The sequence below is a fragment of the Rhinolophus ferrumequinum genome, chromosome 14, assembly GCF_004115265.2.
Source record: "Rhinolophus ferrumequinum isolate MPI-CBG mRhiFer1 chromosome 14, mRhiFer1_v1.p, whole genome shotgun sequence".
In the NCBI taxonomy this organism is placed as follows: domain Eukaryota; kingdom Metazoa; phylum Chordata; class Mammalia; order Chiroptera; family Rhinolophidae; genus Rhinolophus; species Rhinolophus ferrumequinum.
In genome coordinates, this window is record NC_046297.1 from 230,590 (window position 1) to 251,347 (window position 20,758).

At 47.7% G+C, this 20,758-nt stretch overlaps 1 long non-coding RNA gene across 1 annotated transcript in view; it reads right to left on the reverse strand.

Annotated features, from left to right (window-relative positions):
* Positions 1 to 4,637: 4,637 nt before the first annotated feature.
* LOC117034094 (uncharacterized) overlaps positions 4,638 to 20,758 on the reverse strand; it is a 172,677-nt gene continuing 156,556 nt past the window's right edge. The window contains exons 4-5 of the long non-coding RNA XR_004425008.1: positions 16,908 to 17,005; positions 4,638 to 5,291 (exon numbers count right to left, since the gene is read on the reverse strand). This is a non-coding gene — a long non-coding RNA (uncharacterized LOC117034094). The remainder of the gene's footprint in view (positions 5,292 to 16,907; positions 17,006 to 20,758) is intronic.

The window sequence follows — 20,758 nt, forward strand, 5'->3', positions numbered from 1 at the left end:
CGCTCTGTGGAGGCTGGGAGACAGCGGCCCCTGAGTGGAGCTGTCACAGAGGGCGCTGGAGCTATGGTGGCCCATGCCCGTGAGCGTTTGCTCAGAGCGGCTGTGGTTCTGTGACCTCCTTATGCTCCACAGAAGGGAGATGCGCTGTGTGTCCAGGGCTCTGGACAAGTCCGGACTAGGTAGATCAGTAACATACATTTTAAAGCAAATTAGCTACTAATTAAAAGTAAATTAGGATGTTGTCATTGTACTCCCAAAGGGAGTACAGCACTCAATTTAAAGTTCTGAAGAAACTATCATGAATGATTGTTTCAAGAGGCATTGGTTTGAAATGTTTGCACAATGATTTAGCACTGCATTGAGGTGGAACTATATAAAACTGATCACCAATTTGAACGAATAAATGTGTTTTATACAAAGGGTGCCAAAAATATGAATACGCATTTTAAGAAAGGAAAACTGTATTAAAATTGCAATACTCAATATATACCAATAACAAAAGGTAAATACAAGTCACATATGACTTCTGTAATTACAAGAGGTGCTCAGAGTGGTTCCCATAAGTGTCCAGACACTTCTGATGATGGCGAACTACTGCTTGAGCAGCGTTGACCACAGTGTCCACTTGTATTCATATTTTGGCTCCCCTCCCCCCCAGTACACAACAATGAATTACACTAAAAGGCAAAAAGCACCAATCAAGCTGTCTTGTAAGTAAATTCTAACACATATTTCTTGTAGCTGTAGTAACTGATAAAGTTTTATGGGGTTTATAGCTTACATCACTTTTATATATTTGAGGTTATTTAATCCTCATAAAACTCCCTTGCAGCTCTGGTGTTATCCTTACTTTCCCTTTAATGAGGACCGTGAGTTGTCCAAATTCATGAGTCCGTAAGTGGTACAGTCAGGGCTCAGGTGCCACGTGCACCCACATGCTGCCCCCAGAGGCCCCGCGTCTGGTCAGGGAAGGCAGGACACAAGCTAACTGTGTGGCTGCGCCCCTGCTGGACGCGGGCACGGCCTGGGGGCACCAGCAGCCTCACCGTGCAAGCCTGACTACTGCCTTTCTGCCACGGTCAATTCTTCCAACGCGTTTCGTTCATTTTTGATAGCCACTGACTCCACATGAGTCCTCCGACGGTGTCCTTCATTATAACCAATAGCAACAAATTTCTAAAAGAAAATGTTCAGCCTGTAGAATCCTACATTCAATGGGCTCTCTGCCCTGCTACTGGTATGACTGATACTCAAAAATGTGACATTTTTGGGTGAGTTTCAGAATCTAGAATATTTTAAAAAGCATTTCTAAACTTTCCATAACAATCCCTTTTCCTTAAATTGTGAGGCTGCAGAAGTTGAATATTACCTTCCTACCCAAACACCCCTTCCCCTGGTGGACAGGGGCTAAGATAAGAGAGCAAGGGATATTAAATGGACTGAGTGTATCTAAAATAGTATGGATTTTGTTTTTTTCAATCAGCGCCAATGGATTCCTATTTATGGCTGGGGAAGATACTTTAAATAAACTGGGTCAAAGGAATTAATCTTTTCTTCCAAATTCTTAAAATGAAAACCTTCTAGGTAGAACAGTAGTCTTCTCCTTTATGCATTCAGTTAGTTAATCATACACTGAACCTTTCACAAGTTTTTCTTTTTCTTTTTTTTTTTTTTAAAGATTTTATTGGGGAAGGGGAACAGGACTTTATTGGGGAACAGTGTGTACTTCCAGGACTTTCTCCCAAGTCAAGTTGTTGTCCTTTCAATCTTAGTTGCAGGGGGCGGAGCCCACCATCCCTTGCGGGACTTGAGGAGTTGAACTGGCAACCTTGTGGTTGAGAGGCCACTGGCCCACGTGGGTATTGAACCGGCAGCCTTCGGAGTTAGGAGCATGGAGCTCTAACCGCCTGAGCCACCGGGCCGGCCCCCACGAGTTTTCTGAGATCATGTTCTGGTCCTTCCTTTCCATGTCCCTTCTTCTTTCCCACCCTTACCCTGCACCACCCCTGTCATTACTTCCCCAATTCTTCATAGACCCATAGGGGCAAAGCCATTATTCCAAGCCATTTTAGCAAAGTACTACAGGGCAGGGGTGAGAAAAAATGTTTAAAACATTTCAAGTTGAGGAATATTATAGATGATAAAAGAATAATACCTCAGTAAGGATTGGCTTTAGGGTTGTTTTGTGCTTCAATAATTTGAACTTTGAATAAAGACAACACGTCACCTAAGAATTAGTAATCAAAGCAAAGTCATCTAATGCTCTCTGTGAAAGTCTCGAAAAGTGCCAGTTAGAACAAGGAGAAGTCGGTGTATCACATCCTGTGTTCAGACTACGAGCCAGGATTTAACACAGCAAACTGTCAATCAGATGATGGGCCAAAATGTTTTCTTTTTAATCCCTGTCCCCCCCCCCCCACACACACACAGTCCCTTAACCAAAGCCACTGTTGTATGCTCTGAATTATAAAATGGAGATACTCTGTCAGGACATTCCAGCACCTCAGGGGGAATCTTGCCTTAATGTAAGAAGCTGCCTATGTAGAAATACACGAAGCACTCACAGGTCTTTCCATGTAATATTCTAGCGTCTGTGTCATCTTCTCCCTTATTTCTATGAGTTGTTTACTATTTATTTGGTTCAAGAGCAACGTGGTACCACAACGAGTCAGAATAGCATATTCCCTTGTGACCAATGCAGAGCTCTCTCAGGGTTTGTTTTCTCAGCACCACTGTCGCCTGGTAATTACTGTTCAGAGCATTTCAGGTTGCTCAAGTGTGCGTGACGTTTGAAATGCGCCATGAAGGGTTGTAATTAAACACTACTTTTGATATCAACACATACCCTCTGTATTTCCCCACCAATAAAATATGGCAAAAAGCATCTGTATGGATTAGCATCGAGTTACAAGGCTTTTCTTTGTTTCAGAAAAGAGGCATTTACTGTGTAGCAGGAACGATGCTGCTACAACTCTGATGATAGCTACCTTATTTAACCCATTTTCAGCTGGGAAACCTGCAGTTGTGCGAGGTTACAAAACTAGTAACTGCTTGGGACAGGACTCAGTGCTGGTCTGTTTAAATTGAGAGCAAATTTCGGACCTCAGGTCAGCCCCTCGGGTGACTGGTTTTGTCCCCACTGTGACCCAGCTGTCCTGCCCTTTTGAAAAGTTGGGATCTGAAGTCAGCTTTTTAGGTCTGAGTAAGTTTTTATTATTATGATTATTATATCATTTTTAAATTAAATTTATTGGGGTGATAATGGTTAGTAAAATTACATAGGTTTCAAGTGTACAATTCTATATAATACATCATCTATACATCACATTGTGTGCTCACCACCCAGTCAGTTCTCCTTCCATCACCATATATTTGATGCCCTTTACCCTCATCTACTACCCCTTCCCCTCTTACCCTCTGGTAACCACTAAACCATTGTCTGTGTCTATGAGTTTTTGTTTGTTTGTTTGTCTTGTTCCTTTGTTGCTTTCAGTTTTATATCCCACTTATGAGTGAAGTTATATGGTTCAGGTCTGAGTTAGTTTTATGTGGGAACTTAGGCAGCTTTTGTCTTATGCAAGGGACCAGACGAAGCTCCAGAGCTCACACTGTGGTGTTTACGTCAGGCGACCCTATGGGCACGCACCGTGGCAGCCAGCTATGCCCCTGCCCTGAGTCCTGGGGGTGCCACCTGCTGTGGTAAAGGGGACACGGCAGTTGTGAGTTCAGGTGTGGGACAGTGAGATGGTCCTGGACCATCTGGGTGGCTCTAAATGTAATAGCAAGTGCCCTAGAAGAGAGAAGAGACCGCAGCAAAGGTGACAGCAACAGGTGATGTGTCAGAAGCTGAAGCGGCTGCAGGACCCTGGCTGTGATGCTGGGAACGCAGCTCCGGGGGGTGCAGCCCTGGCCACACCCTGTCCTTAGCTGACAAGCCGAAATTTCACCCTGCTGGTCTCCAGGATTGTGAGAAGATAAATGTGTGTTGCTTTAAGCACCACGTCAGTGCTCATTTGTTTGTAGCAATCGTAGAGAAACAATGTACTGATATTTTGAACTTTAAATAGGATGGGCCCCAAAATATTTGAAATGTTACCCTCTTTTTTTTTTTTTTTTAATCAAGGGCTTTTCAGAGAATAACCCCTTTAGAACATTCTACTCAGTGTTTTTAGTAAGGGGCCAGAAGTCCAGCCCTCTTTTCAGGAAAGGTGTTCACTAACGTGGGTCACAGCTTTCCTTTCAGGATTTTTCTGTTCAGGCAGCGTAATACGGCTGGTGTCCCAGATTTGCAGAAGCAGCAGGAAGAGTTCTTGTCTGCGCCCGCGCCCCCACAGACCTTTCAGCGCAGGAGGGCTGGGGTGAGGGTCGGGGTGCAGGCCCCAGGTCTGCTCTGCACACCTCCTCCTGTCTCTTGTGCAGATCGCTCTCTAGAGTCCAGGTGGAGCTGCGGGCCTGTGCAAAGGCCAGCTGGCCCTACGCAGAGGTGGGACAGACGGACGGACGGACGGGGTGCCCATAAAGCCGCACGGGTGCAGGCTCACAGCCACTCCCAGGCTTCAGGCACTTGCACTCAGAATCTCACATTCTAATTCGTCCTCACAACGACCTCTGCATTCAGCCACTTTCCTTTTCAGATTTCGCTCTCAGGAGAGTGGCGCTAATGACATGGGTTGGCAGCTGCATATCTGGGGAGGTTCTGAGCTTGTGACCCACTTCTGCTGGGCTCAGATTTCTGAGTCCTTCTGGAGCTCAGCCAAAAGCACCTGGAAGCCACTTTCCACTCCTCAGTGCTCCCAGGGCTGCGTCACTCGGGGAGGATAGGAGCTCAGGAATATCTCTCGAAAATATCTGCCTCAGAAAGGGACCTGGAAAGATGCTTTCGGCGATATCTCAAATGACTCGGAGCAAGACGGCGCTTTGTGGCCAGTGCTGCTGGTTTAAGACCAATGCACCCCAGATGGTCTCCCACTTTTCACCAGGAGCTGTTTGTTCAAATTCAGAAATTAAGGACTGAAAATCCTTTAAAGTCCTTCTCTCAAAAATGACTAGGTGTAGATTTGCTGTTATCTAAAGCTTCCTAGTCGGAACATTTGAGTCAAATGGAATTTTGGTCACATTTGAACCTGTCAGTTACGGCCAGCCATTGCTTTATGGTTCTTACCCCCTTGGGTGCTGTTTTCATTGAGCAGATTGAAACAATTACTGACTTTAGGGAGGGAGCTGTACTGGCTGGGCCGTGAGTCCCGTAATTCACAGCACACACTTTGAATCTCAGTGGAAATCTACAAATCCTACAGAGTGGAGGAAAGACAAGAAACTTGGTTAGTGGGCAGTGTTTGGGCGAACAGGCAGAAGATGGGACACGTGCTTGTGGTACAGAAGGAGAGCCCAATTCAAGGAAGAGACTGGAAAAATGAAAGAGAGGGAGGGAGGGAGGGAAGGAAGGAAAAAGAGATGGAAGGAAGAAGGGAAAGAAGGAAGGAAGGAGGGAAGGAAAAAAGGAGGGAAGGAAGGAGTGAGAGAAGGAAGAAGGGGAGGGAGGAAGGAAGGAGGGAAGGAAGGAAGGAAGGAGGAAAGGAAGGAAGGAAAAAGGGAAAGAAGGAGGGAAGGAAGAAGGGAAGGAAGGAAGGAAAGAGGGAAGGAAGAAGGGCAGAAAGGAAGGGAAGGAAGGAAGGAAGGAAAGAAGGAGAGAAGTTAGTGGAGGCTGACTGCAGAAATATTACTGATTTTCAGATTAGACAAGTTAATTGTTAACCTGACACAGAATCGACTGACCTACAAGCGTGCATGTGAGTTGACCAGACATACCTCGCCCCATGCAAATCAGTTTCCCAATCAAAGAATTTCTGAGATTATATCATTTTGCTATAAGCAAACAGACTAGCATTTAATGGAAAACACCAAGAGCACGAGTAAGGCTAAGACGTGCCAACGATCCATCATTGGGTATTTAGAATGAAAAGTATGTAAAAAGCCAAAAATTATAGTCATTCAAAAGCAGTAACGCAGAGGTGTCATGAGGAAAATAAATGTTGAGTTCATAAAGCCCCATGGGACAGACATTTCCAGCGACAAGCAGGGCGAGTCCTACAACCTCAGGGAACAGCCACATAACCGAGGGGCCCTGCTGTCCCTCCCCTTAGACACCTGCTCAGCAAGTCCGAGGACCTTTGAACAGGGAGTGTGGACTTCATGACTTTCGCCTTCGAGGGTTCTAAGGAACGGGAGACACGTGTCACTGAGAAGAAATGTCCTCCATAGGGGGATGCGATGCCATGAAACATTCTTCCACTGTGTGATCACCCTCCCTCCCCTTCCTTCTGGAGCCTTCTTTTCCAAGCCTTAAATCAATGTTTGCAACTGTTCTGATTTGAATCCCTAATAGTCTGGCTTCACCAGCATTACTTCTGATCTGGACACAACTCTTTCCGGCCCTTGAGCTCAGTACACCAGTTTGATGATTTAGCTTCAAACATCAATTGATCCTACCACAGAGCAAATACCAAGGGAACAGACTGAAGACCTGAGCTGATCCCACGCCTTCCACGGGGTGTCTAATTCTTATTCAATGTGTCCTAGAAAACATGGGATGCGGCCAAGTGGACAGTAGGGGCAGCAGGAGGGAGCGGCAGAGAAGGGCAAGGAGGCTCGGAGACATACAACGTGCAGAAAAGCCCATAATGGGAGTATGATGCAACCCCAGGGCGAGTTCACTCCAATCTGAATGGACAGAGCTCTGACCACTGACAAATGTGCATGTCGGCATGGCATGGCTTCCTGAAAGCTGGGCATGACATTTCCAAACACTACCGTGGTGGGTGCTGGAGCCAAGCCCGGACTGGTCAGAGCCCTTCCCTCCAGGGCACTGCTGGGGAGAGGGGCGGGGGGGCCGTGCATGGCCGCTCTGGTTCTGTCCCCTCACTGGTGGTCAGTGCAGTGGCCATTCTGTCCACGTAGCACTGAGGCAGCTTGTCACTCTATCTGGGGAAGGTGTGGGGAGTAAAACAGTATATTAAACAGAGTTCACAATAGCCATTCTGCTCCTTCAGGCTTATGCAAAGACATATATCTTACAGGTCTAATGAAAAGTGGGATCCTAGCATGAGGTTTGTATTACCAAAAAAAAATGCCTGTCATCTGTGCCCAGACTAAGGTGGGCGGGGGAGGGGAGGGAGGGGGCTGCGTCCCAAAGTCTCACAGCGGCTCCCAGCGGCTCCCAGCTTCTTACATGCCTTGTCTGTTAGAGCACCCATCACCTATTTAGTTACAGGTCAGGCTGACGCTCAGAATATTGAAACCAGATCTCTATTTGACCTGACAAGATGTTTCTGTTTATGAAAACAGAAAATATGTCGCATATTAAGATGTCACCATGTCACTCTTAGAATCTACTGACTGCAGACGTATCTGTCAATTGAAAATTAAAACACAGTGTACATATAACCACAGCATTGTGTTCTCAGGGGCCTAATGCAACGGGACATTTTTATTTTAGGGTGAAATGAATTTGTAAATACTTCAGAAGGCTTCCCTATATTCTGAGTACTTTTTAAAGCTTCTTCATTCCGAACCTGATGGCATTTCTTTGGGATAGTCCTACAGAAGTTCTGCAGCTGCAGTACTGCACGTCGCCACAGGATGGCAGCAGGCGACCACTCCTGACTCAGTTTCACTAACCTTTGCTGGCTCTCCTTTGCCAAGTCTTTTTGGAGGGTGGGTGGGGTGGGGGGTGTTTAGACGACTGGCTGCTCTTTCCCCCTCTCTCTTTACTCCGCCCCCACATACACACACATACACATACACAACTCCCTATGGACATTATTTTACTTCTATGTGTCAGTGGGTAAGTGTAACGTCAAGTATTTCATTTGCAGGAATACATTCCTAAGTCAACACTAATAATAACAACAATAATCATAATAATAACTACTTATGTTGACAATAAAGGTAATCACTTTCATAAAGGATGTATGCATTTCTGGACCTAACGGACTCGTCCCGGCTTATTGTGAAGCATCCATCACCCAGGGGTGGGTGTGGCTCACGTCCCAGGTGTGGCAGGAGGAGGCTCCACTGAGGAACAGAGAACGTGCACTGCCTGCATTTCCGAAAGCTGCACAGGTGCCGGGCTGCCGAACTGACTGAGAATCGGAAAGTGAGACATTTGGAATTCAGAAATAAGCATCTCAGCTGGTCTTTCCAAAGCTCCAGATGAGAAGCGCAGAGGGCTTTAAATTTAAGCAGGACCTCAGAAAATGTTGGTTTCAATTAGCGTCGAATGTGCATGAGTCTCTGTGACTGTCGGACTATCTATGGATTAGAGTTTTTGCATTTTTCTTAGTTTTTATACTTAGCACTAATTAAGTAATCACTAATTATGATTAAACTCTTGAAAAAAGAAAGCTCCCTTTAGATAACAACTTTTCAATGAAATAGTACAGTGTGAAATCTAAATTATGTGGACATGGTAACAGTACAAGACTTTCTTTTTCTCATGAATTTTCCTACAGTGGTACTTTGAAGTTTTATTTTGAATTTGCTTCCATTTAGCATTCTTTAAGTACTAAATAAACAAATGTCAGTTTTTAACCACTGAAATGATTTGTTTTCTCTCTGAAAGCCACACATACATAGAAACTAACTAATATGAATCTAATTTCTCTACTTTTAGGCCCTTAAGTCAAGGACATGAAAATGCATCGTATTTATAATTTTATGTGGAAACAGTTCCCAAAACTACCAAGCAGAGAAAGAAAAACTCATTAAATTCATCTGAATGAATGAAATCTTGCAAAAACTGGTTAACAGATTTTATACTTTTATATTCAGTGTACATTATTTATATTTATGTAATTTTGCAGAGTAAATACATGACTTGACAGTCTCGTATATGTATTATACGGATTGAGTGTTGGAAATTATCATACAATAGTAAATCTGAAGTTTTCTGATTATGTCTTTTCATGTAATGAAAGATGACATATAATTTACTCATCTATTTCTTTTAAAAAGAAAGATAGTGTCTAAAGGAGAAAACTGATGTCTGGAAATGTTTACATAGCATTTTTAAGACATTACTCTTTAAAATTGCTATACTCCTCCTATTAATAACTGTCTTCAGTTTTTGAAGGATGGAGCAAGTTTCATTCTCTTACCCCATCACATGACGGACGTTATGTATGATTTGCAATGACTTGACAATATAAAAAGGCTATTTCCTGATTCCCTCTTCCTGGGTCTGTCGTAGGGTGAGGGCCCCCCAGAAAGGGAGGGCAGGGTGACTCCACCTGCTGCACAGTTCCAGCCACCCTGCCCTGGCCTCTTCAATCACTTTCCAGGCCACGTAGTAATGCGTTGATCTGTGTGGTCCACCCACCTCCCTTACTTTACTTGAAGCCTCGTGAGGCCAGGACCAATCAGTTTTGTTCCCCATGTGCCATTGTCAGCATGAGCACAGCACCTGGAGCCTAATGTCCCCCGATATTTGCTGAATAAATGTTTTGCGACGGGTTGGTTCTGCACCATTTTACTGACGCACAGCATTTCACTTCAAGACCCAGAGAATGAGGCAGTCCCCTCTACCAACTCCGATCGGAAATCTCTCTGTTAGAAGCTGAAGGTTTGTTAGGCTTTTTACTGGGGACACAAGTATTCTTTGGGAAGTGAAAATCAGGTGACGAGACAGCGCACTGCTCACTAAGACCTCGAGGCTGGCAGCAGCTCAGGCTCCTGAACTCGCCGGAGGGGAGAGGAGCAGAGAAGACGAGGAGAAAGCAGGAAGGTATGTGCTTCTGCGCTCAGCTCGTCTATTCTGCTTCCCTGCTCAGGATGGACCCTCTGGACACCTGCCCTGTACGTGCCTGGGCCTCCATGACCCATCTGTGGTCCCGTTCCACTGCCTTGCATGTGCACACCCTCAGGCAGCACAGCTGCCACACTCCTGGCTGCAGCCCCCGCCGCTCTCCCTCAGTGACTGCCGACTCCTGTCTGCCTTTGGTCCCCCCACTCAGTTCAGCTTCACAGCCACGCGCAGGTCACAGGTCACGTCTGCACCCTGCTCAGACGTCTGGGGGCTTCCCAAATCCTACTACTGCCGACAAACCCTGTCCCCTTAGTTCTGCCGTCACCTGCCCCTGCTCTTCCCCCAGACCTCCTTGCCAGTCGGGAATCCTTAAGTCTCGCCTGCCTCGGGGCCTCTGCACCAGGACTGTTCCCGTTCCCTGACTGCCTGTAAGTACTTTCGCGAGGCCTCCTGGGCAGAGTCCCCTGAACCACCAGCCCCCAGCCCCCACTCTTCCCAAGCTCACAAGCACTGCCACTGAGGGCTCGTCATCTGCGAATCTGTAAGGAGCCCAGAGCTCAGATGCTCTGAGGCCCCAGGGGTAGAAACTGTCTGCTTCTGCCCCTGCTGTGTCCCCACCATCTATTAAGAGTTCCTCCGGGCACTGGAGGACAAAGCTAACCGTGGGCAGCGTCATGCATCGCTGACTACAGCAGCCTTAGGAGCAGGACTTAATCTCCTGTGGACCAGTATCTTCAAGATCAGAAGACGGGTGCATGAACTTGAACCTTCTTCAGGCTCCAGAGGGCAGCCCGCCCTGACGCTCTGTGGGGCGTCAGCAGGGAGCTGGGGATTGGCACCAGATTTCAGAAGGCAGCCTGGAGCCCTGCGTTCATATCAAGTGAGAAGTGACACTATCAGACAGAAAGGCCATGTACCTGAGGACCCGAGGGCGCACTCTGGCGGGTGTGGGGCCTGAGCATGGGGATGGCAAGAGAGTTCCCACGACAGCCCTGGGCAGCCGTCCTGTCGGGACTGAGCCTGAAACCCAGTTTGCGAAGTTTGCTTCTCGAGGTGTCCGTGGACCACTGACTTGCTCCTCCGAGCGTGCGCTGCTCATCGCAGTGAAATCCTACTCTTGGCCCAGTAAACAGTGTGCTGCTGCCCCCTCGGAGTTTCAGCTCAAGGAGCTGTGAAACCCTCCAAGTGTCCTGGGCACCCCAAGGGCCTCGTGCAGAGTTGAGGTGGCGGCTCGGGGACTTCCCTTGTGTGGCTGTGACTGCGTGAACAAAGCCCCGGAAGCTGGGGTGCTGTCGGGGGCAGAGTGCGGGACCTGCAGCCTGTGGGAGCCCTGGCGTGGCACACCCACTGCTCTGCAGCTCCGCGGGGCCTCCGCTCACACTCGCGTCTGGAAGTCCCGATTCAGGCCACTCTGCTGCTGGAAAGGCCTTCTCCCCTCCCTGTCCCTCTTTCCCCCTCCAGGAACCAGGTTTCCTAAATGTACAGCTTTGCATCCGTCACCTGGCTTTTTATTTCCCAACAGCCCAACGTGCCTTGTCCAATCTCCTCCCATCACCCCAAAAGCCACCTGATAAACATATTCACTCCAAGGCATCGTAACGGAAGACAACCAAAGGTGTTATCCATCCATTCCTACAGGCGAACCAGCGCTGGGAGCCCCACCCAGGGGTCAGGCACAGGACAGGGCCTGCGGGCAGCCTCGTCACCACAAGACCAGCCCTTCCTGCCGTCCTGAGCGTCCATTTGGCACCAGAAGTCCTTACCATAAAACTCAGATGAGCAAAAGCGGCCTGTTTCTTTCTTAGAACTGTGTGTCAACATCGGTGGAAGCAGAAACAAAAACTCTTTAATGCTTTTTTCCCCTTTTCATTACAGCAGGACGCTTTTGTAGCTACTGGACACAAGTTTTACAGCTTTCCCTTGCGTCTTGGTTCCCTTACCACAGAAAAATCTTCAAAACATTTTAGAAAAAAGGTGAGTTATCTATGAAGAAAGAATTTAAAAAACGAAACAACTATAAAGAAACCGTGTTTGAAGGATGAGAAGAGACTAACAGTAGAAGGAATGTAACGATGTACGTTGGAAGGCAAAGTGGAAAATAGATGTGAACAACAAGAACAGACAAGAACAAGGAAGCCCAACATAAGGGCTGGAGTAAGTGCAAAGCTGCACCGTGAGGAAAAAGTGGGAGGAAGAAAAGAAAGAAGAGCAAGTTAGAAACGTCTTAAGAAAAAAGGGCATCAAAGTAATATTAAGCTGTAAATATTCTGAATTTTTATTTTGTCTAAATTTTATTTTTTTAAAGTATATGATTCACATTTGAGATTTGACCGGACTTATTTTATGGCTTCATTTTAAATTTCTGTTTAAAATCTGAGCCAGTCCCTGATCAGAAACTCTTTGGGCAGAGAAAGCAGCCTAAGAGAAAGAAGAAGGAAGACTGAGAAAAAAGGCAGGAAGGAAAACAGTCACAATTCCACAATTACAAAGGTTCCCCTGCAACGCGTGGAGGAGGCGCTGGGTAGTACCTAACATTTTTGTAGTTAGACCTGGGTTTAAATTCAGACTCCGGAGCCTGATGGCAGTGCAGCCTTTGGCCAATTTTCTTAATCTCGTCTGGGTCATTCAACGCCAAACCCTTGTGCCTAGAACAGTGCCTGGCACACGAAGGGCTGTAATTAGTGTTTGTTGAATGAATGAATGACTCCTGCAATATAATCATTCTTACCTAACAGGGATAAGCATGCAATTAGACAACGTCTCATACATTATCAGTATCAGAATATGTCCTGAATTGAAAGTAGGCTATATTCTGGGTAATGTGGGATTATGCATGCAAAGGCCAGCTTTCCGCAAGCTCCTGACACATAACCTAAGATCCAAAGCTGACTGAGGCACAAGTGGTCCCCGAGCTGCTGCTGTGTCACCACAGCTGGTCATCTGGACACATGACCTCTAACATTCTGTGCTGCAGTTGGTGATAGACCTCTCCCCACAGCGAGTACACAGGTAAGTAACGGACGGCCCACACAGAGCGCAGACATTAGGAGCTTGGTAAATGATTGCTAAATGAGTAAACGAAAGCAAGCTGGGACAGAAGGTGACAAAGATCTCGGCTCTATGGTCAGGAATCCCCTGGCAACTCACACGGCCCTCCCTGGCAACGCTCTTGCCAGAGGCGCTGCGGGGGTGTTGGGGGCTGGTGGGTCCCCAAGTCCACACCATGCACCACGGACCACATCCAGAGGCCCGTTCCCTACCCACTGGGGTAAAACCCAAGTCTGAGAGGATGAGGGGCGTAGCACATGAATGCTGGAAGTTTGTGTAGCATTAAGGAAACAAAACCTGATACGGCAAAGAAAACTTGGATAAGGGGCAGAGCCGGTAAGTAGGTGGGTTTGGGGTCGGCCCAGTAACTGCACAGCCCCGCTGGCCTTCCCGGGTCGGCTGGTAAGCAGGAGGCGACGTGCGGGCTGAGCACATGGCTGCCCTTCCCTGTCGACACACGAAGAAATACTGGGAAAAGAGTATTGAGCAGGATATCAGGTAAGTTGAAAAGCAAGAACAGGAACTAATTAGGAGTGTGATACAAAGAGAAAACTCAAAACCACTGGGTGAGCAGGGAGCCGAAGGCGTGCGTCCCGGGGGCTGTGCCACACGAGCTGGCCGGGCCCCCAGGCAGCGGAGCCGTGACAGGACCGGCCTCTGGCCACATCTGAGGCCACGGTTCAGGCCTCTACCTCAGAACGTTCGCGTGTGCCATGTCCTCCACACAGCTGCTTCTCATCAGCCTTTTGTGTCCCTGTCATTGGGTCCTCACTTAAATGTTCCCGCACTACAGCGTTCCCTAACAACCCAGCCAAACGGCTGGTCATGCTTTTCTCACTGCCCTGCAGTAACGCACGTCTGTTCGTGTTTCCTCCCCAACCAGACCCCGTGAGCACCAGCCCTCCTCAGAGCCAGGCGCTCTCTGGCTGGGACGCCTCCACTGGTCCTATCAGAAATACCACTTTTCCTCCTTCTTAACCCAGGTCCGTCTCTGACATCTTACATCTCATCTCAGTGTCATCTCCAGGCAGCCTTCCCTTACGCTTCCCCCTTTCCCTGTCGGGGTCAGCTGACTCTGCCACTCTGCCACCATGGCCCCTGTGCCCTCAGGCCCTACAGCCCAGTGCTCGCAGCCAAGTGCCCACCGCCAGCACTCGCCTCCCTCTGCCGGACGCCTCCTCACGCAGCCGGTGGACAGTGTGGGCAATGGTGGCCCGGCCCCTCATCCAAAGTGTGTCCCTACGTCCCCGGGGGGGGGGGGTGGCTAACGCAGGGCTCTCAGTGGTGCCTGGCTCCACAGCCATCCTTTCTATCATGTGCCACTTGCCTGCTGGTGTTCTCCAGCTCCCACATCAAGTCGTGCCCCTCAGGTCCTGTGTTAGATCTGCATCCTGGGGAACGAAGCTGGACAGCACCCCACTGCACTCATCACGACGTGTTACAATTATGCCTTTGCTTTGACCTTGCTGAGAAGGCAGTTTGCACTTGTAGCTGCACATCTGCACTTGGCAGGAAGTCTACACCCAGTAGCTGAGCAGGCGAGAACCACCATCAGTGCCGGTGCTCGTCGGGAACCATTGGGCTGAAGGGGAAGATGAGAGCAGGGCCAGCGGCTCTCACAGGGCTCACTGGTGCTTTTCAGTTCCTTGCAGACGTTCTGCAACATAAACTGTCAGCAGAGGTTTGCAGAGTAACCTTTTTCTGGCTCTGGTTTTGTTCCCGCCTTTGCACTGCTAGCTCGTGACATAAAACTCGGCCGCATGGGTGTCCTGGGCGGCTCCTCCTTTATTATCTCTATTCACTGTGGAGATTAGAATGGATGCGAGTGCTCGAGTCCATGTTGGAAAGGCCCTCTGCTCCTCTTGGCACAGCCGTCCCTTCCAGGCTGAGGTGTCCATTTCCTCTCAGCTCTGGGAAATCATGCTCTGGTCTCTATTACATAATTCTGCTTATTGTCAGCTAAACCTATTCAGAAAAATTCATAGGGGAACTATGGAATAGCTTTGGACTTTATTCTTCCTGGCGCGCACCAGTCAGCAAGCATATCACCACAAGCAACGCAGCTTCTCTTAACAAAACTGGAGCAAAACATCCAGGGAGATGCGGCCATCAGTGGCTGCCCACTGCACAGCGCCCATGCTGTCCGGAGGCGCCGCCTGCCTCCCTGCACGCCATCGCTCACTCCCTCCTCGGACACACTGTCCTCCGGTCATTCCGGAAGTGTGCGGGTGTATGTACAGCGTGCACCTGACACCTGCAGACACAACCTCTCTCTGTCTTCCTAACCCCACTCAGTGCAGGAAGCCACTTTGTGTAGGAAGTCGCTGCCCCTTTGGCTGCCCCCAGCGGACACTAAGCACTGTGTTGAGCTGATGTTGGACTGGGCATCAGTGATGGGATTCATCCCACTAGTCAGGGGCTTTTGGGCTCAAGGATGGGGCTGGCACAGCCTCATTCACTCCTGCCTCTGTGGGAAGGTGAGAAGGTGGTGCCCCAGCATGGGTGTCCCTTGGCCTGGGTCCCACAGTGGGGACAAAGGAAACCAGCCTAAACAGACCGCAGCCTGAAGTGGAGCCACCAGAGACATTCGTTTATGGTGGTGCCATGGAAATAGTTGGAGGTTGTTTATTATGCAGCAGACCCTGTGAAGTCTAAGAGCAAAGTCCTTAGGACGCTTAGTCTGTAATGGAGATTTAGCCAACTGTGGGCTGTCAGCCAAAGCCACCCACTGTCCATTTCTTTAAATTGAGGTATAATTAAGATATTATTTCGGGTGTAAAACATGATTTGATTTTTGTATATATGGCAAAATGATCATCACAAGACGTCTAGTTAACATCTGCTGTCTGTTTTTGTAAATAAAGTTTTACTGGAACATGGCCAAGCGCATTACGTCCTGTATCACCCAGCACAGAAACAGCAGGGCCCCCAGAACCTAAGCTTACTTCTGTGTGCCCCGTTACAGACAGTGAGCAGACTCCTCTGTGGGCTGTGTCATGATCAGGGACAGATTATGATTTGGGGTTTTTTTTTGCATTATTACCTGAAATCTGAGTTAGGCATTATCTCAGTTCCCCTGAATTAGACCTAAATTGCTAAGCAGTTAAAGACAAAATCATACATCCTATTTGAAAGCCCCCATTAGTCATGTTGTTTATTCATTCTATCAGCAGGCCTGAAAGTGTCAAGTTGTTTTATATGTACTTTATGGGAATTCTGATGGGGGATGTGTTTATGTGTTAAAGAAAAAACGTTAGTGTATGTTGGGTGGCAGGAGGATTGAAAAAATTTAAATGATGATGAGTCTCTTACAGTCCCTTCAAACATTTAATGGCTGTCCTTTCGAATGCACTGTAAAATGTGCATAAACAGGGAGGAAGCAGGAAACGAGAAAATGGAATTTCTTGTGAAAAATCTGTAATTCATCTTGCAGCCTTTCCCCCCAGTCTGCATTCAGTGAGCACCCGTACCACCCACCACACCGGCTCTACCGCACTAAGGCAGGTGTTAGTAACTCATTAGTAATCAGTGCTGCCCAAACCATTTATGCTGCTCAGTCTGGAAGAAGAATAAGGGTGATTTCCGACTTGCTATTCCCTCCTGTCCTTGACAAGTACACAAAGTGAGCCATCTGCTGGCTTTGAGCTGGCACAGCTGGCAGTTCCTTAGCTTCTGCACCAAACTTTGGATAACGGCTATGATTTTTAGTTGCCTATTTTGTCTGTATTTATCCAAATCACAGTGGTATTTATAAGTAAATAATCATTTCTAAGACCACATCTGCACTACTGTCTGATTATTAGACACCTGCAAAGTCAGCTTGTCTGAATGGAAGGCCGTGTAGTGCTCGAATCAGACCACAGCTTGAACTAAATTTCTACCATTTGTGTGCTTATTGATCTCAATCTTAATTTGAGACATTTATCTATTGGTGATTGGTCTTAGATGTGCCTTTTATTTCTAAATATTTTTAGATCCTCCAAATATAAAACAAAAATCTGATGGGATGAGAACTAAAAAAAGATAACACTTTAATTCTGGACTCCCAGTCACTCACCAATTACGTGACCTTGTGGCCGTGTGACAGACGACGTCTCAGTTCCTCTTCCTTCATCTGTGAAGTGGGGGTCGCAGCACCTCTCTTGTGGAGATGTTCTGAGGATGAAATGAGACAGTGCGTGAGCACCATGCACGCTACCTGGCACTGAGGACGGCAGCGATAAGCTCTTTCTCCACTATCATTTCTCTTCCCTGCCTGAAGCATGGCCACCCTTGCCTTCGGCCCCCAAATGCCAGGAAATGTGTCTGGAGACAGAAAGAGGGTAGCTGAGACGGTTCTAAGCTATGACTGGAATTAACTGTTATTGAAAGTCACAATAGTTTCTTTTGGGAAACAATGCAAATCAAAAGGAAAAGAATGAAACAGGAGGCTGTGGTTACCTCATTTCAGTATTTGAGCCTTTCAGGTAAAAGAGTAGAGCTGATGAATAGATGATTTCTGAAACCATTTATGAAATAAATACAGTGTCAAACTGGAGTGTGTCCTATACCTGAAGATTTTCTGAGACATTAAAACACAGTCTGGGAATCGCACTGATTTTAGCCTTACCTCGTGCATTAATAGTCCTGCCAACCAAGCACGGCATCACCATGCTGATAATGGGAAACTGGATTGAAGGTGAGTCTATCGTATGTTACAAGTTGCCTCGGTTCATTATCTACGAGACCGCCTCTAGTTACCCATCTCCTGTATTTGCTTCTTGATCCAGCACCCGCCAATTAGAGGGAGGTATCACTGCTGCTTTTCTGCCTCTCCCATTGGTCCCTCTTCTGTCAGTGATGCTCCTATGTCTATCCCATTTATTAGTGCTCTTCTCTTCAGTCAGTACTGACCTTTAGCCATTAGAGCCAACATCTGTGGGCTTGAAAGCAAAAAAGCAGGGTTCTCATCTTTTCTCTGCCACTAATTAGTCCCAAAGCTGCAGAAGTCACGCAGATGCCCCACGCCTCCAGCCCCTCTCTTGGTGGCCCGTGTGAGCTCACAGTTGTGGCAGCTGGAGAAACACTGGACGAGAGTCAGGAGACAGGAAACCGAGATTTGTGCTGGCCGACCCTGAGCAATCTAACGAACCCTGCTGGGCTTCAGTTCCCCCACCTGCAAACTCACACAAGTACTTTGCATGGTACTAGCACACCCGCACGGCTAGGTGAACGTCCCGGGGACAGGCATGTGCCCGGCCGGGCAGTCTCCTGCGTTTTAAGGGGCACGCCGTTTGCTCTGCCTATTCTGGGCACTGTTAGTGACACACTAGTTCTGAATAACACAGCCTAAGAAATCAAGGCTACTCAGCACACTCCGAAACGAGAACTATGTGCAACTGCTATGCAGGGGGCAGGAACATGAGCTCTAAGCAAGGGGTGACAAATGAACTCAGTGAGCCTGTCGTGAGCTTCCTGACCCTCAGCCACGGCCAGGGATTGTGCTTGGCCTTGGATCTGGGCTGTCTCCTGCCGTCTCTGTCACTGACCCATTTTCCTACCCCTGGCTGCCCAGGCTGTAGCCTTGTTGTCCGGCCCTGGATTTCTACATATCGATGGTGGAGCGCTTCTGGTGCCTCTGCCTGCAACTGTGCAATGGGCAGATTTCAGTAAGAAACTGCGTCCCAAGTGCCTCATCAAAGACGTCTGCCTTTGCTGGTATGTGTAAAGCCTTGTATTTCTGAGAAATGTGGCTGCCGTTCTCTGCTCTGCTGTGTGTATCCACTGCTGTGCAGTGGGCTGCAGGGAGGACACCCTCACACCCTCCACGTGGTCACAAGACAGCTGTAGACCAATTTCTCCTCCAGGCAGGGTGATGACCTCGGGTCATTCTTAGTCCTGATGGCAGCAGCCTGAGGCTGACCGTTTACTCCGACACTAACTCTGCTGCTGCACAGGTGTAGTTTGCTCTTGTAAACACTGGACAGTCAGTCCTACGCGTTCAGCAGCAGCTCCAGGGCACCTCCCACATGGGCCCTCACACTCTGGGCCACCGGAGGCCTGTAACTGGACACCCAGGGGAACCAGGGGCATCCCCTGTGCCCAGGGCCTGCTGACACGGGCCCACCCAGCCAATCGGAAGCCTGCTTCCTCCCACAGAAACCACAGCAAAGGAGCCTGCACACTGGCCCTCTGTCCGCCTGCTTCCTGACCAGTCCCAGCGTTTCCCACGCAGCAAGCGGGGTTCTCCCAGGAAACGCAAGCCCAACTAAACTAAAACTCTCCTGGTTTCTCTCTGCGTCTGGCCCTCCATACCTCATCAAAGTTTATACGGTTAACACAATAGGTCACATATATTTCAAGTTTTTCTTAAAGGTTATCCTTCATATCAGTAATTCTCATGAAGACTGAGAAAGGGAAGAAAAGGAAACAATACAACAGCAAATTAATTTGCCATTTCCTAACAGACCCTCAAAAGTTTTAAGGTAAATGTCTGAAACAATTTTAGGTAAACACCTGTTGGAGCACAACTGGGGATTATACTGGAAGTCACTGGACATTTTTCAGATGGCTTCTTTTAATTTCATCATGTCTAGCATTGGCAGATTCATTCTTGTTGACATTACTTAAGGTCCTTCAACTTATTCACAATCAACTACTCTTCTGAAAACCACACGAAGGTACAAAATACTGAAACCTTCAATAAATTCCCAAGACAAGGCAACTGTCTGGGTTACTCTGAAGTCACCCGAGGTCCCCAATTTGGGGGCTGTGGCTGTATCCTGTCACTCGTTTCAGACATGTGGTAAGCCTACTCCATCCCTGATGTCAGGGACCCAACAGTTTTCTCTAGAATCTGCTCATCTGAGAGCTGGACACATCTTTCCATATACACATTCACATGCGCGAGCTATTCTCGGAACGCAGACATGAAGGAGAGCGGGGGAAACTAACAAGAGAAAAGGAGGCAGGAAGTAGGAGGAAGGAATTGCTGTGCGTTGCGGTGCGTCTGAGTGGTGACGAATGGTGCTCTGGGCCATGTACCACTGCCATCGTAAACATGGCACGCGCTTTGCCCCAGTGCTACCCGAGATTCGGCTCCAGCCTCCATTTTCCTCTGCTTAGAACTGCCGCAACTGCCACGTAATTTTTTTGAACAAAAAAGAGACAAATCATCATTTTTGAGGGATAAACAGTGTCACTAACCTTACCAGTAATCAGTATTTCATGGTACAGTTAAGAAAAAGTATCCCCAAAGGAAAAAACACTCTCCTCTAAAATCTTATTTGCAATACAGCCCATACTTCAGAGCTACCATAAGTAAGCGCTTTGGAATTTATTCAAGACAAATCTTGTGACTGTAGTCTTAGGAGCACCTGGTGGACCATTCATCAGTAATTAATCTAAAAAAAAGCTTTGCAGTGATGCATTCGGACTGAATTTTTCTCTCTAATTAGTACACTGTAGAAATGGGTATTTCCTACTGTCATTGTATGTTCTGGAATGGGCATAAAGGATACTGATGAGAACGCTTAGATGGCTTGACAACACTGAATGGTGGTAATTGGACTACATTTTATACGCCTGGATCCATTCAATGAAGTCTTTCCTGTGCATGTAAAGTAAGGCTGTTTTCAAAGCTCACATACACCCTGCATTCTCATAACTCAAAAATCTTGTTACAATAGCGGGTTATATTTGCAAAAGCAAAAAAGACCCCATTAGTGAACAGATTTAATGGCTGCTTTTGTGCTTTCTTTGGCTTTTCTAGGTCATCCAGTGGATTCTGCCTGTGCTTCTTGTGTTGGGCCCATGGGTGGGGATGCAGCCGGGGGCAGGGTCCCCAGTGGGCAGCCCGCTCTGCCTGTCACCACTGACTCTGCTCCCTGAGGGCAGCCTTCTTGTACCACATCCTACGATTATAGGTCA